Source organism: Pleuronectes platessa, chromosome 5, assembly GCF_947347685.1.
Source record: "Pleuronectes platessa chromosome 5, fPlePla1.1, whole genome shotgun sequence".
In the NCBI taxonomy this organism is placed as follows: domain Eukaryota; kingdom Metazoa; phylum Chordata; class Actinopteri; order Pleuronectiformes; family Pleuronectidae; genus Pleuronectes; species Pleuronectes platessa.
In genome coordinates, this window is record NC_070630.1 from 11,478,759 (window position 1) to 11,493,099 (window position 14,341).

Sequence of the window (14,341 nt, forward strand, 5' to 3'; positions counted from 1 at the left end):
ATGAACTGCAGGATGGTGGGCTTTCAGGTGCCTTTTGAGGTTCGTCGTGTTCTTCCCACTCATTTTAAAACCGCATGATTTTTCTCCCGTTATTACGGTGCATTGGGTTTTCTTTTCCATTTCAATATAATTGAAGTGTGTCCAAATATCCATTCTTTTTTTCCTTCCAGACGCTTGCGGTTGTGCTTGGGCCATCATTACAATGTTGAATCAGTCGTAACTCGTTAGGGCTTCACCTGCATGTCTGGGCATGTCTGGAAGAGGGCGTGGAGTACCGCTATGGCCGGCAACATTCAACCAATGATGTTAGGTGCATGCAAGTTTAGAAAAAATATGTATTGTGATTTCGTCAACCGCCAACATTTTCGTTTCGTCTCGTCTCGTCAACGAAAATTAAAATAGATTTCGTCATAGTTTTTATTTTCGGAGATCCGTTTTCGTTACGTCTTCGTCTCGTCTTCGTCATGGGAAAAGGGTCGTCAACGAATAATTTTCGTTATCGTTTTCGTCAACGAAATTAACACTGCAAGGATGAGAAGATTTATGATACACCTAAAGAACACTGACTACTTGTTAAATTCTGTTTTGGATAAAATACCTTTTTCACCACAGCATGTGAGCAAGACTTATCTATCGTCCCATTTGGAAAAGTCAATATACAGTGATGTATCTAGTTTGTGGGGAGAGTTTAGCAGCTGTGAGTGAAGTAGTATTATTTACAGCTTTTCACAATAAATAAATCAGATATACAATTTAATCCTTTAAATTCCTTCATTGTTGATTTGAAACGCACTCATTGTTCTGCATGCTGATCTGAAACTCTTGGCCTGTACCAGCTTTCAGTCTGCTACTTGCCAGATTAATAATGGCTGTTTGTAACTTTGAGTTTATGCTTTCTGTGTGCATCACTACCCTTGATTGCATGTTATTAATCACTATGTTCCATTTGCTTTAAATGCCGTGTATGTCTTGCACTTAAACTACTGTGCAATATGCAGCATGTTGATTAGGACATCATTGTGACAGTTTGACTTATGCAGACGCTTCTTCTGTGCATGTCAAGTGTTCCATAGTGTGTTCCATCTGTGACTCTTGTCTTCATAGTATAATAGAAACTGTATTGAGGAAAGAAAATAATGTGTTTGTGCTCGGCTAGGACACGGAGAGACACAGGCAGCAGATGATCCTAATGAAGGCTGAGGAGATCCGTAATAAGGCAGAGGTCGGTAACTGCTGATTCACACAGATGTTTCCTCACTAGTTTTAAATATCCATCTGTGACCCTTGTCTTTATAGTATAATATAAACTGCGCTTCAGAAAGAAAATAATGTGTTTGTGCTCGGCTAGGAGACGGAAAGGCGCAAGCAGCAGATGATCCTAATGAAAGCTGAGGAGCTTCGTAAGAAGGCAGAGGTCAGTAACTGCTGATTCACACAGTGGTTTACTGACTAGTTTTAAATCTCCATCTGTGACCCTTGTCTTTATAGTATAATATAAACTGCGTTTCAGAAAGAAAATAATGTGTTTGTGCTCGGCTAGGAGACGGAAAGGCGCAAGCAGCAGATGATGCTCATTAAGGCTGAGGTGATTCGTAAGAAGGCAGAGGTCAGTAACTGCTGATTCACACAGATGTTTCCTCACTAGTTTTAAATCTCTGGGAAATGTTCATTTTTTTAAGGATTTCAACACTGTGGTAATTTAGTTCCTAGTTTGTGTTTTTATACCAATATCAATATCAATGGGAATAATACGATCTCTTGGCTGCAGGAGAAAGAGCGTCTGAAGCAACAGCAGATGGAGGAGAAACGGATGAACAAGGAGAGGAAACTCCAGATCAGGAGATTGGAGCTGGAAAAAGCAAAGGCTCTAAAGAAGCCAAACGAAGATATGTGTTTGGCCGATCTTAAGGTACTCACGCACAGAGAGTCCGTACATCAGAGTGCGTACATATTACCACAGATAGTCTGCATCTGTGGAATATACATCATACATGTTTGTGGAGAGATTTAGAATTCAACCAGGCATGTGTTGTTTTTTTTACATAGGAAATAAATCAGAATAATCACTGTAGGAGCTATATGCATGAAGATTATATGTTGTCACAAATTTATGGTTTCATTGTTTTACTGTCACATACAAAAATAGATGCTTAATATCACTGAAAGCATCTATGTTTGATTTAAGAGGGCAGGTATAAGTCAGAGTACTGCCACCAAGTGGCTACTGAAAGCATAACACGTTCTACTGTATTTATAACACATTTTACCAATAGTCTGAAAGAAGAAATACTTGGGTCAGATAGATTTACAAATCATTTCAAAGTATAATATAACATTTAGCTTTATTTCAATTTTTTTTCTTCAGAGTCTTCCAGTGCTCTCAAGAATCCCTGGTCTGGTAGTGCAAGGAAGCACCTTATCAGACTGCCTGGCGGTGCTGCAGTTTGTACACACCTTTGGAAAGGTCCTGGGATTACAAAATGTAAACGACCTCGACTTAAGAGTCATTCAAAAGGGTTTCCTTAACACCGGGAGCAGTATGGGGAAAGTAGAAGACCTGCTGGTGGGCATGGTCTCCTCAGCCGTACAGGATCCAGGGATACCTGCAGGTCACAGGGTGAGTCTGTCATTGTCAGTGTAGTAGTTATACAGTTGTTGAATTGTAAAGGATTTGTTAATCATGTATTTATGCACACACACATTCATAGTGATCAGACGTAACTTTTTACAGGTTTCCCATTTAATTGCTTTAGACATTGACTTTCACCATTTCTGTAGCTGACGCAAAACCACTGCAGTAGTTCAAAAGTAGAGATGTATTTGTATTCAATATATTAAAGGAAGACCTGACAGCAGGGACACTCTAGTTTAATACATTCTGTAAAAGTACATGTTGGCACTTTAGGGTTCTGTTCCTGTTCTGTTTGACATTGTAGTATACACAAATACTTACACTTCACGTTAAGTAGGTGGAGAAACATTTATTAAACACACTGACTGAACTTATCAATGTTTTTTCTTTTAGAGCAAAACCTGTCTAGGGCAAAACTTGACTGATGTGGAGATCAACAGAGACAATGTGTCTGAGATCCTGCAGATCTACATGGAGGCTCACTGTGATCAGACAAAGTCAGCTGCTCTGGCCCTCAGTCTACGAACTAAAGCTTTTCAGGCCCACAGACCGTCTCAGAAGGCATCCATGTTGTTGTTCCTTTGTGATGAGCTCTGCTGCAGTAAAGCTGTGATCAGGTGAGGGATCCATTTCCTTCTAATCCTCACATATCTCACTTTATATTCACAATATAACAAAAAGATGGAGGAAAAAACAGTGTTGTTAAATTTGTGTTGAATGAGCCATTTTTATTTTGTAAAGTTGATTGCGTGCACAGTTTAAACAAGTGTTTATTATGTGCCTGGCGCTTCAGTTAATCTCTTTGCCTGAGAGCAGAAAATAGTCATCTTTTATTCATGAGGGCTCAAATTGTGAAGAAACAACGGATGTATCAAAAGGAATATGACAAATCATGGTCTGATGGATAGTTTCAAAAGGTTGCATCAAACTATGCTTTATTAATCTTTCATTAGTACCAGCAACACTTTGAAAGGCATCTCCTGCCCGCTGCAGTGGCCTGCAAATGTATCAATCTAAGAATTGAAGCATGATTTTCAATGTGACTTTGTAGTGAGATCAACAAGAAGATGGATCACATGGACAACTTGAGGAAGGAGAAGCGGGCTGTACAGGGAAAGCTCCGCAAGTGAGAACATGCTCATTCCAAGTTGTTACCAGAAGGTTCTGTGCAAAGTTTTTCAAATCTTTTTGTGAATAAATATATATTTTTTTTTTTCCTCTGTACATTTCTGCGTTCAAAGACTGAGGAGCATTTACACCAAGAGGACTAAGAAGGGAGACAGCAGTGTGGGCGGAGATAACAGCCTCACCTTCGATGACGACTGCGAGGACCAAGGAGATGAAGATGACGAGGAGGGAGAAGATCATGAAGGGGAGAAAGGGGCGAAAGCAGAGATTTGTGAGGAGGAGGTCAGTAACAGCATGATGCTTCTTCTTTTTTTTTACTGTTGCCAGTGGCTCATTCAGTGTTTGTTCTAGTTAATGTCAGTCAGTCCACTGGCCTCCCACTAATGAGATCTTTTCATCTAGGACGACAGTGTGAACTCTGCCACTATGGAGGAGCTCGAGAAGCAGATCGAGAAATTATGCATGGTAAATTTTACCCACATTCATTTTCTCAGGAAGAGCTAGTTGATGGATTAAAGAAATCCCATTCTACCTCTGTTTTCTGTCTCTTTAGCAACAGAGTCAGATCACACAGGAGCTGCTATGCTCCTCTCAATCACAGCGCTCCATGATGATTGGACAGGACCTCTACAAGAGGCGTTACTGGCTTCTCCCAGAGTGTGGCGGCATCTTTGTTGAGGGCATGGAGAGCAGCGAAGGTGAAAACTCATACTGAAATATACATTTGATTTGTTATGTTTGATATGCACTTTGAGCTGATTTTTTAAATGTTACTCAGGCTATGAAGAGTTGAAGGAGAAACAGGAAACGGCTCAGGTGATCCGAATAAAGAAGGCGCAGCTGAAAGAGATGGAGTGGGTGCTCTGCCCAACACCAGAGAGCCAGAAGGGCAAAGACGATCTCAAAATCTTCCTCAAGGGAGTGGTCAAAAAGGATCGATCTTTTAACACACATTCTGACAAACACCAGAACAGTAGCTCTGCTAAAATTCTTTCCACTGCATGTAATCCTTTACATCCCTCCTCTCAGACGGGGATATCCCACAGCCCCCCGCCTGCAACCACTCTGCAGGGACCTGCAGGTGAAACAGATTCTTCAGGGCCATATCCACTGTGTTCCCCCCAGCTCAAAGGCAGCCCCTGGATAACCTCCAGCCCCCAGCCTGACCTCCAGCTGACTAACCACACAGTCAACAGGCTTGAGAACCCAGAGGCCCTGTGTGACAAGCCACCTTGTGCCTTGTTTCCTGCTGTGGAGGCAGCTAAGGACTACCCCACACCTCAGCCCATCCCTAAGGGTAAGAATGGCTCACTGCCAGTAAGCACAAGTGAAATGTGCTGGACTAAAGATCATCACTGCCCAGACAGTCCTGGAGTACATGCTGTGATGACTGTCACTCAGCTCTGCAACCTTCTTATGCTCCTAAAATTAAGCAATTAACAATACTTCTCTCTTTGGTTGGCAGAGATGCTGCATGGTTGGTGGCGAGTGTCAGACGTGCAGGAGCTACACAGTCTGGTGGAGGCGCTCCACAGTCGAGGCATCAGAGAGAAGGTCCTACAGAAACAGCTCCAAGAACATATGGAGTATTTGACCCAGCTCTATGCCAACAGTGAATATGGTGTGTCCACAACTCCTCTGCTCACTTTAATTATCTTTAATACAAAACATACTGTTATTTGAAATGTTCATGTCACCTGCTCCCAAATTAATATGTATAAATATGTTGCTTTTCATAGACAGTCATTTGCTCTATTGTTTGTATGTATCTATGGGAGCAGCGTTTGATGTGGTGAAGCTGAAGAAACAGGAGGTGAGGGAGAAAACCGTGGCGAGTTGGTGTGTGGAGGAGCAGGCGATGGAGGTGGACATCCGCCTACTGCAGCAGGTGGAGGCTCTGGAGAGGAGAGTCGTCTTTGCCGGTCTGCAGATCAAGGTAAAAGAATCCTGAACGTTTGTCTACTTACAGCTCATACAAATATAAATATCCCAGATTAATTTCAAGACTATTTCTCCAGTATGTGCTCAGATAGGATTTCGGGTCCTTACTTTATCACCAAACACCATATATCAACTCTGTGTCCCTCAGGGCTGGATGCACCCTAAGCCCCAGTCAAAGAGGGAGGATCTGGTCTATCGAGAGGACAAGCTCCTCTCTTCTCCAGCTCCCGAAAACACGTGGCAAAGAGGAACCAGGCGGCCTAACAATCCTCTTGATATAGCTGTCATGAGGCTGTCAGAGCTGGAGGAGAACATCGATCGAAGGTACCTACAGAGAAATGAACCCTCAGACCAAACAGAATAATATCACTGTGCCTGTGTCTGTATGATAAGTAGTTTTTTCCTCTGCATGATGCATCCCAGTCGAAGAAGTACCGACAGCCTCAATGTGCAATGTACAGTTTATCTTTACTCACTGATTTCCCTGAAGTCACTGCTTGTGTATGTAATGCTGTCCTGTAATACTTCCACTCACTCTCTGTAACCTCAAAGCAGGGAGGAGGAGGTGACTCCTGGGATGAGCCTGTGGCACGAAGCCCTCGAAGAAGTCCGCAGCTCGGCTCAGCTGTCGCTCTGTATTTAGCAGCTGAAGAAATCCATCGACTGGGACCGCCCCGTCAAGAAAGTGGTTAGTGATGCCTCTTTTCTCTCGCTATCAAAACTTTGTCACGGCTCTGATAAAGGCTGCCACACCTACTGCCACAGGCCTAAGATCCCCACAGTTCCTGACGGCAAATGGTTCTGTCACATTTGCGTGGCAAAAGTAAACCTGAGACTCTTTTCTCTTGTCTTTCATTTAATACAATCTCCTAGTCCACAAGCAGTGCAGATCAACGAGCTGCAATCTGTTCAACTGTCCGATGATATCTTTATTGTTCCACATGTCCACATCCATTTAATTAATCTGCACGGTATTTGTTCCGCGTGGCTCCTCACCAGTCGTTTTTATGTCCCCTCTTTCAGAAGAACGCTCAATTACTCCGGAGTCTGAAGCATCATAACCGACCTTTGGGGGGAGGAAAGCGAGGCAGGGACGAGCTTGACAGCCGTGGGCCCTGTCCCAAAAGAGCCAAACTGGCCTAATACGACAGAGATTGGCTTGAAATGTGCCGGTAGGTATGAACGCATTCTCACTGCATGGATAGAAAACCGCATTTATTTCATCTCACTGTTATAAGCGCAAACATTGGGGGAGTGGGACGTGACCAAAGGAGGAACCAATCAGATTAGATTAAGTTGTGGATTTTTTACTTTAACATTGCAAGAGAGGATGTTTCGCAACATTTTGCTCATTTCTCAGAGAATGATTTATGGATCTTCGTGAAAAAAACGGGACTGGTATTTATGTGCGTGTGCAGATCCCTCAAAAAGTCCAGATTTAAAGAATCTTACTGTGGTTTGGTCAGGGGACTGTTGTTGGTCATCTAGTTAGGTGAGCTGTGATGACATGTCCAATCATCCTTGTACACTCATTAAGAAGCCCATGGACTTCTCTACGATCCGAAATAAACTCAACAACAACCAGTACGATTGTGTTAGACATACATTCATACATCCTTTATTTCAGTTACTTTTCTGATTTTAATGCTGCCTCTGAATTACATTTAAACCATTTCCAATCTTTGCAGGTACCTACATTTCGGGAACTTCATCATGGATGTCAACCTGGTGTTTGACAACTCTGAGAAATTCAATGAGGACGATTCATCAATCGGACGAGCAGGAATCAGGATGAAAGAGTTCTTTGCAAAACGAGTGGCTGAGCTCCTGAGGGAAAAATAAAACTCACATTGTGATACTTTCAACTTTTCAAAATCTTGTCCTCTTTGGTGTCGGAGGCCTTCTCTTCACCTGTGACACAATTGATATGTATGAGCTGCAATAAAGCCGATTGTACAATGTGAAAGGACAAACACTCCATGATCAGTATCTTCAAGTTCAACACTGTTTAGTTCATGAAAATAACTCAACACCTGCAGCTCCTTCCCAGAAAAGGACTGTGCACTTCATGTACAGAGGTGGACTGCGCAGGATAATGTAATTTGATTTAATTTAATTTAATCTTTTTTTTCAATTTAATTTATTAATAAATTTAATTAAATATCTTTTTTTTTTTTTTTATGTACATAATTTAAGATATTGTGCAATGAATAGATGGTAGAAGTTCTGCCAAATTTAGGTCAGGATCTTGTCAAGGACACTTGAAGATTGGGGATTGAACCGCCAACCTTCTGAACGATAAATCCCGCTCACACTAACTGAGGGGCTTTTCCTTAGATGGCGCTGTTGAGCCATTTTGCCACGCCCATTTCAAATTACTCCAGAAAACAAAAACTTTTTCTAATTTTTGAGTTTCCTGCAATCTTTGGTAAGAATTTGAGCATGTCTAGGCCCTGAAAAGCCAAGAAGGGAAATACAAATCCTTCGAAATACAATAGGGCCTCCCACTGTCTCCTACTGTTCGGTGCTATTTATGTTTTAAATAATATTTTAAAACATAAAACAGCTATCAGTATAATATTTCATGCAGTGAGCGGGTTTGTATCTTTAAGAAAGTTTAAAAAATCCTGGATTCACACAAAAAATTGAATGGGTTCATCCCAGACCTCCACAAAATTTCATGGAAATTGAATGAACTTCTTTTGCATAATCCCATTAACAAACACAAAAACAACCAAACAGACCCAGGTGAAAAAAATAACCTCCTTCACGGAGGTAATAGAAAAATTCCAATAAACCTTGTGTTTTGTAGGTTCAGGTATCCAGAATAGAATAGACCTCATTATATAAATGTGCATAGCATGTAAAAGAACATGTTAGTTTTATTTTTTTCTTTGATAAACAGAGCAAAAATATATTTTTACATACCAGTACATTACAGCAATGACAAGCTCTTTTAGAAATGTCCAAGTCAGGTATGTTTATGTGTTATAACAAAAAATTATACACACATTTATAACTATAAAATTAAATCCCATGTGGCGATCCATGGTCACATTTTGTTTGAAGTATTTAAATAAAGGAAAAATATCACTTATTCCTTAATTTGAACTAAAGAGAAAGACATGTTACAGGTTTTTCTCTTTCTAATCTGGAAATGTACGCAGATGATGGTGTCCACCTCCTCGACCCCCTCGGTTCCCTTTCGCGCTTCGCTCTCCAGACACTGGCATAGTTTTATCTCCAGCCCTGATTATTAAGTTAAGTTGGCTGGATATTTATAACTTATTCTTCTGTTATGTGTTGTTATTGTTTACTCACCTCTCCTCTCGTTTCAGACTCCTCACTCCCTCCCTCGTGTGTGTGTTCCGCCGGGTTCACACCGGACGGGGAAGCGACACCGAAGCGTGGCGTAAGCGCTAATCCCTGGCGCGCCGGCGCTTGGCTGGTCACACCGGACGCGGTAGCGACGCCGAAGCATTACTAATAATATCACATACTTCTGCTGTTATCAGCCTGCAGTAAAAACGGCATTTAATCATTTTTTTCAACCATATACTTACTTGTTGCTCCAACATTAACTGCAACAGCGTCCCAAGATGTGTCTTTTTTGGTGTTGTCTGTATACAACATATGCTGAGAATCAACAACTCAAGTTACTTCTCCACTTCAATGATTAATTTAATGTCATCCATGTTGAAGAACTTCTCCGCTGTTAGCTCCGGTAAATGTCGGGTGTCGAGGGTAAATTACGTATTCTCCACTCAAGCCTATGTGGAGAATACGTAGCTCCCCCCCTCTCTTTTTTATCTTTATGACTGCTTGTGTGGCTGTAGTGGATGGGCAGAGGGGGACATTAAATAATGTGGTTGGTAAAAGTGGTAAAATTAAAACTCCAAGACAACAGAACGTGAATACAAAGTATGGGATGCATATTTGATCATTTTTATCATATAAAATATGTCATCTATATCGTTTAAAATCATTTTTCAGTGTGTTTCCTGTCGCGATACGCTCGCGTCAAGCGGAAAAAATAGACTCGACGCCGAAACGATCGCTTCACGGCGCTAGGCAGCCGCGGCACAACGCTACGCTTCAGCCTCCGGTGTGTTCAGCGCTGCGGTTTAACATGGGAGTGGATGGGAGCCAGAGGATTGGCGCTGCGCTTACGCCTCGCTTCGGCGTCGCTTCCGCGTCCGGTGTGAACCCGGCGTTCCACCTGGGTGATTGTCAGCTCCTCCCTGATTGTTTGCACCTGGTCCTCATCACCCGGTGTATTTAGTCTGTGTGTTCCTGTGTTGCGTTGCCAGTTCGTCTTTGTTTCTCCATGTTCTTAGCGTTCCAGAATTTACTCCTGATAGCTTTCCTGTTACCGATCACTGCCTACTTAACGAGTTACGTCTCTGCCTTTTCCCTGCCGGATACTCTGCACTGTGATCGACTGCCTTCCCGTGTACCGACCTTGGACCGAAACTATTACGAACTCTGCCGGTGTCTGCTCCCTGCTGGATTTACGGATTACGAACTCTGCCGCTGCCTGTCTCCTGTTGGATTCTTGTACCCGTGTTTGGACTGCCTTAACGTGTACCAACATTCAACAGTAAAGTTGGTTAACTGCACCTTCTTGTGTCTCTGAGTCGTGCTATTGGATCCACACACCTGTCTGCACTCCCTACAGTACGAACTGGCCAATAAAATGGATTCAGCTGACTCCGGTTCCGGGCGCACTGTCCTGCCGGCACCATTACTGCAGCAGACGGAGGAACAATTTAATGCAGTTCACCTCGAGATGCAGGGGATGTCGGAGCGCCAGGAGAGCATTCACAGCCAGGTTAGTTTCTCATGGATCGTCTGGACACCTTCATCACTCCGAGTACTGTTCCAGCTCCGGTCCCAGCTCCAGCTCCAGCTCTAGCTTTCCAGACGGAACGTTCCAAGGTGGCGTACGTAATTTCCAGTGTTGGGAGTAACGCGGTACCAAGTAACGCGTTACTGTAATTCCACTACTTTTAGCGATAACAAGCATGTAACGAAGTATTTTTTTTAATCAAGTAACGCAGTTACAATTACACTTAACACTTGCCGTGACTGGTGATGAGTCACGGCTCTTTATTTAAACATCACATCGAGGCGCCGTAGAAAACACCGTAAAACTAGAAGACAACAAGTAAACAAACATTTACAAAAATACAAATACAACCGTTAAAACACCTTAAAATCAGCTAAACAAACAAAGAACCGCGGTAGGCAAGTTTGACAGGTTAACGTGACAGCGACTCCCGTTCCGCGGTACATGTAGCAAAGGGACTTAAACCAGCTTCGTACCTCATTCCGCTCGGCGAGGGGCGTTAAACGAGGATAAACCGTCCGTAAGGTAGGGAAACCGTACAGCTGACGTCCTGTTGTGTCCTGCTGTTACCGTCATGAAGACGCAGCTGTACGGCAGGTGTTTATGTCTTATGGTCGGAGCGGAAGCGAGAGATTAGGTGTGTCTATTAAATCTGTCCGCTCCGTGAGAGCTCGAATCAATCAATGAGCATTAAACCACATCATGGCCGGTGCGGATAGAATTAGCTTTCTCTCCTGGAAGTATGGACATTACTTTTCGCTCGTCGAGATTAAAGACAAAAATGTAGTGGTGAGTTGTAAATTATGTGCAGGTGGAAATAAGCTATCCACATCTAAGAATAGCAATTCAAATCTTATGAAGCACCTTTTGAAACAACACGCTTCGACAAAGCTAGTAGCTAAAGACCCCAGCCCTACGAATGCTGAAGGCGCAACTGCATGCAAACAACCAAGGCCAGACTTTACACGGACTGCAGTGCAGCCGATAAGCCAGGCAGAGCTGAATAAATTAATTTCTAGGTATGTTGTCGATGACATGCATCCTCTGTCAACTGTCGAGTCAGTTGCCTTCAGGCAACTAATAAGCAAAATTCCAGTGATAAATGGAGGCTCAGGGACCAGGCAAATGTGCAGGAAGACGTTTTCCAACTATTTAGACAGAGAATATGAGAAAATGCAGGTCGAGCTAAAAAAAAACATTTGAGGATTTACAACATGTCTCTACCACAGCAGACATCTGGACTGCTTACAATAAAAGCTTCTTAGGTGTAACTGCACACTGGATTAATCCGAACAACATGCTACGTGGGAAATCAGCCCTGGCATGCCAGAGATTCAAGGGCCGACATACGTATGACATTATTGCAACCGAAATAGACAACATCCACTCATCCTATGGCCTATCTTTCAAAGTGACAGCAACGGTTACTGACAATGGTTCTAATTTTGTCAAGGCGTTTCAAATGTACCAGCCACCTGAGTCAGACACTGAAGATCATTTGGAGGAGGATGAGGCGACTTTTACAAACATTGGGGATATGCTAGATAATGTTGTCGATGTCAATGACGTGGTTTTACCCCCGCATTACAGATGCGCATCGCACACATTGAACCTCATCTCATGCACTGATGTCGATAAGTGGCTAATGTCAAAGATGGAAACGAAATCTATCTACAGAAATGCTATCACAAAATGCGCAGGGCTGTGGAACAAGGCAAGTCGGTCAACGGTGGCTTCGGAGATTGTCAACGATGTTATTGCTAAGAAGCTGCTTGTACTTTACACCACCAGGTGGAATTCGTTCTATGATGCGGTAGCTCGAATTTCTGATATACCTTTGGCCGAATTGAATTCAATATCCTCCCAACTTCAGATGAAATGCATCAGTGAAAGGGAACATCAGGTCCTTAAAGAGTATTGTGTTGTGATGAAGCCACTCACTCTGGCTCTTGACATTCTGCAAGGAGAGGACAATTGTTTTTACGGAACACTCTTGCCGACTCTGGGGACATTGATGTCTAGGACTCTGGAATTAAAAAAACACCTTGCAATCCTTGATGGCCTACCAGAGGCAATTGTTCAGGTAAGAGCTGCTATTTTATTTTGCATTTATATTTATCCAATCAATGGCTCAGTTGCATTTATTTGTGTCTAGATAATGTGACGTATTTATAAGTGCAGGTCAATGTAATAGTGACTGCTCTGTAGTCAGATTTATGCTATATGCCAAATACGCATATTGTAAAAAACACTTGTTTTTAAGACTTGTTTTGATACTCTTGTTATGTCTTTTGTGTCATGTATTTCAGGCAATCAAAACAAGATTTGCACGTGTTCTTGAGGATAATGATGCTCTACTGGCTGCTGCAACCCTACCCAAGTTCAAGTTACGTTGGCTGCGTGACCAGGAGAGGAAGGACCTGGTAAAAGCAAGTCTAGTAGCAGAATGCAGAAAATATGTCCCAGAGCAGGATGAGCACCCAGGGAAAACCCCAACAACACAGCGCCGTCCATCTACCAAAGAGGATGATTTCTTTAGCTTTGATGAGACTGAGCAGGATGCCTATGTCTCTGTTGAAAATAAAGTAGGTGATTACTTCTCCTACTGGTCCTGGAGAAGAACAGGTCTAGGAGAGCCGGCAGGTCACAGCCGATGACCTTCTCAGCTGACCGGATGATCCGCTGCAGTCTGCCCTTGGCCTTGGCAGTGGAGGCAGCGAACCAGACGGTGATGGATGAGGTGAGGATGGACTCAATGATGGCTGTGTAGAAGTCAACCATCACTTTCCGCGGCATGCTGAATTTCCTCAGTTGCCGCAGGAAGAACATCCTCTGCTGGGCCTTCTTGATGATGGAGGTGATGTTCTCCGCCCATCTCAGGTCCTGTGCGATGATTGTCCCCAGGAATCTGAATGACTCCACTGTTTTAACTGGGGAGTTGCACATGGTGAGAGGGACGGTTTGAGCTGGGCTCCTCCTGAAATCTGCTACCATCTCTACAGTTTTTAAGGCGTTCAGCTCCAGGTGGTTCTGGCTGCACCAGGAAGCCAGGCTGTTTACTTCCTCTCTGTAGGCGGCCTCGTCCCCCTTGGAAATTAATCCAATAAGGGTTGTGTCGTCAGCAAACTTCAGAAGTTTTACAGAGGGATGGCTGGAGGTGCAGTTGTTCGTGTAGAGGGAGGAGAGGAGAGGAGAGAGCACACAGCCCTGTGGGGCTCCAGTGCTGATGGTCCGGGTGTCAGAGACAAGCTTCCCCAGCCTCACGCGCTGCTTCCTGTCGGTCAGGAAGTTAGTGATCCACCTGCAGATGGGCTCAGGCACGCTCAGCTGTGTCAGCTTGTCCTGGAGAAGAGCTGGGGAGATGGTGTTGAATGCGGAGCTGAAGTCCACAAAATTCACCACTTCATTGGGAAATATTCACTCAAGTGTTACTGCTTACTTTCATTTCCCAGCTCCAGAAGTTGGGTAAACAGCAGGTATAATTCTGAATATAAATGAGCGACAGATGAAATGTAATAAATTGTCATGGTTATAAAGTAAAGTAGATGAAATCAGCTCCACTGAAAAGAGCCACTCTGGGTTGTGTTGGTTTTCATACTTGATGCAATTTGTCTCCGATGATCACCTTCATATTAAAAGATATAACTGATTTGGATTTGGAGCGGTTGCTGAAGTGCATCCTGCTCGGCGATGGAGCGTTGGGCAAAACCAGCCTGGTGGTCAGCTACACGACGAACGGATACCCGACCAAATATGTCCCCACTGCGCTTGATGACTTCTCGGGTAAATAA

General features: G+C 43.3%; 1 pseudogene; it reads left to right on the plus strand.

Annotated features, from left to right (window-relative positions):
• On the plus strand, positions 1 to 14,341 carry LOC128439702 (bromodomain adjacent to zinc finger domain protein 2B-like; annotated as a pseudogene).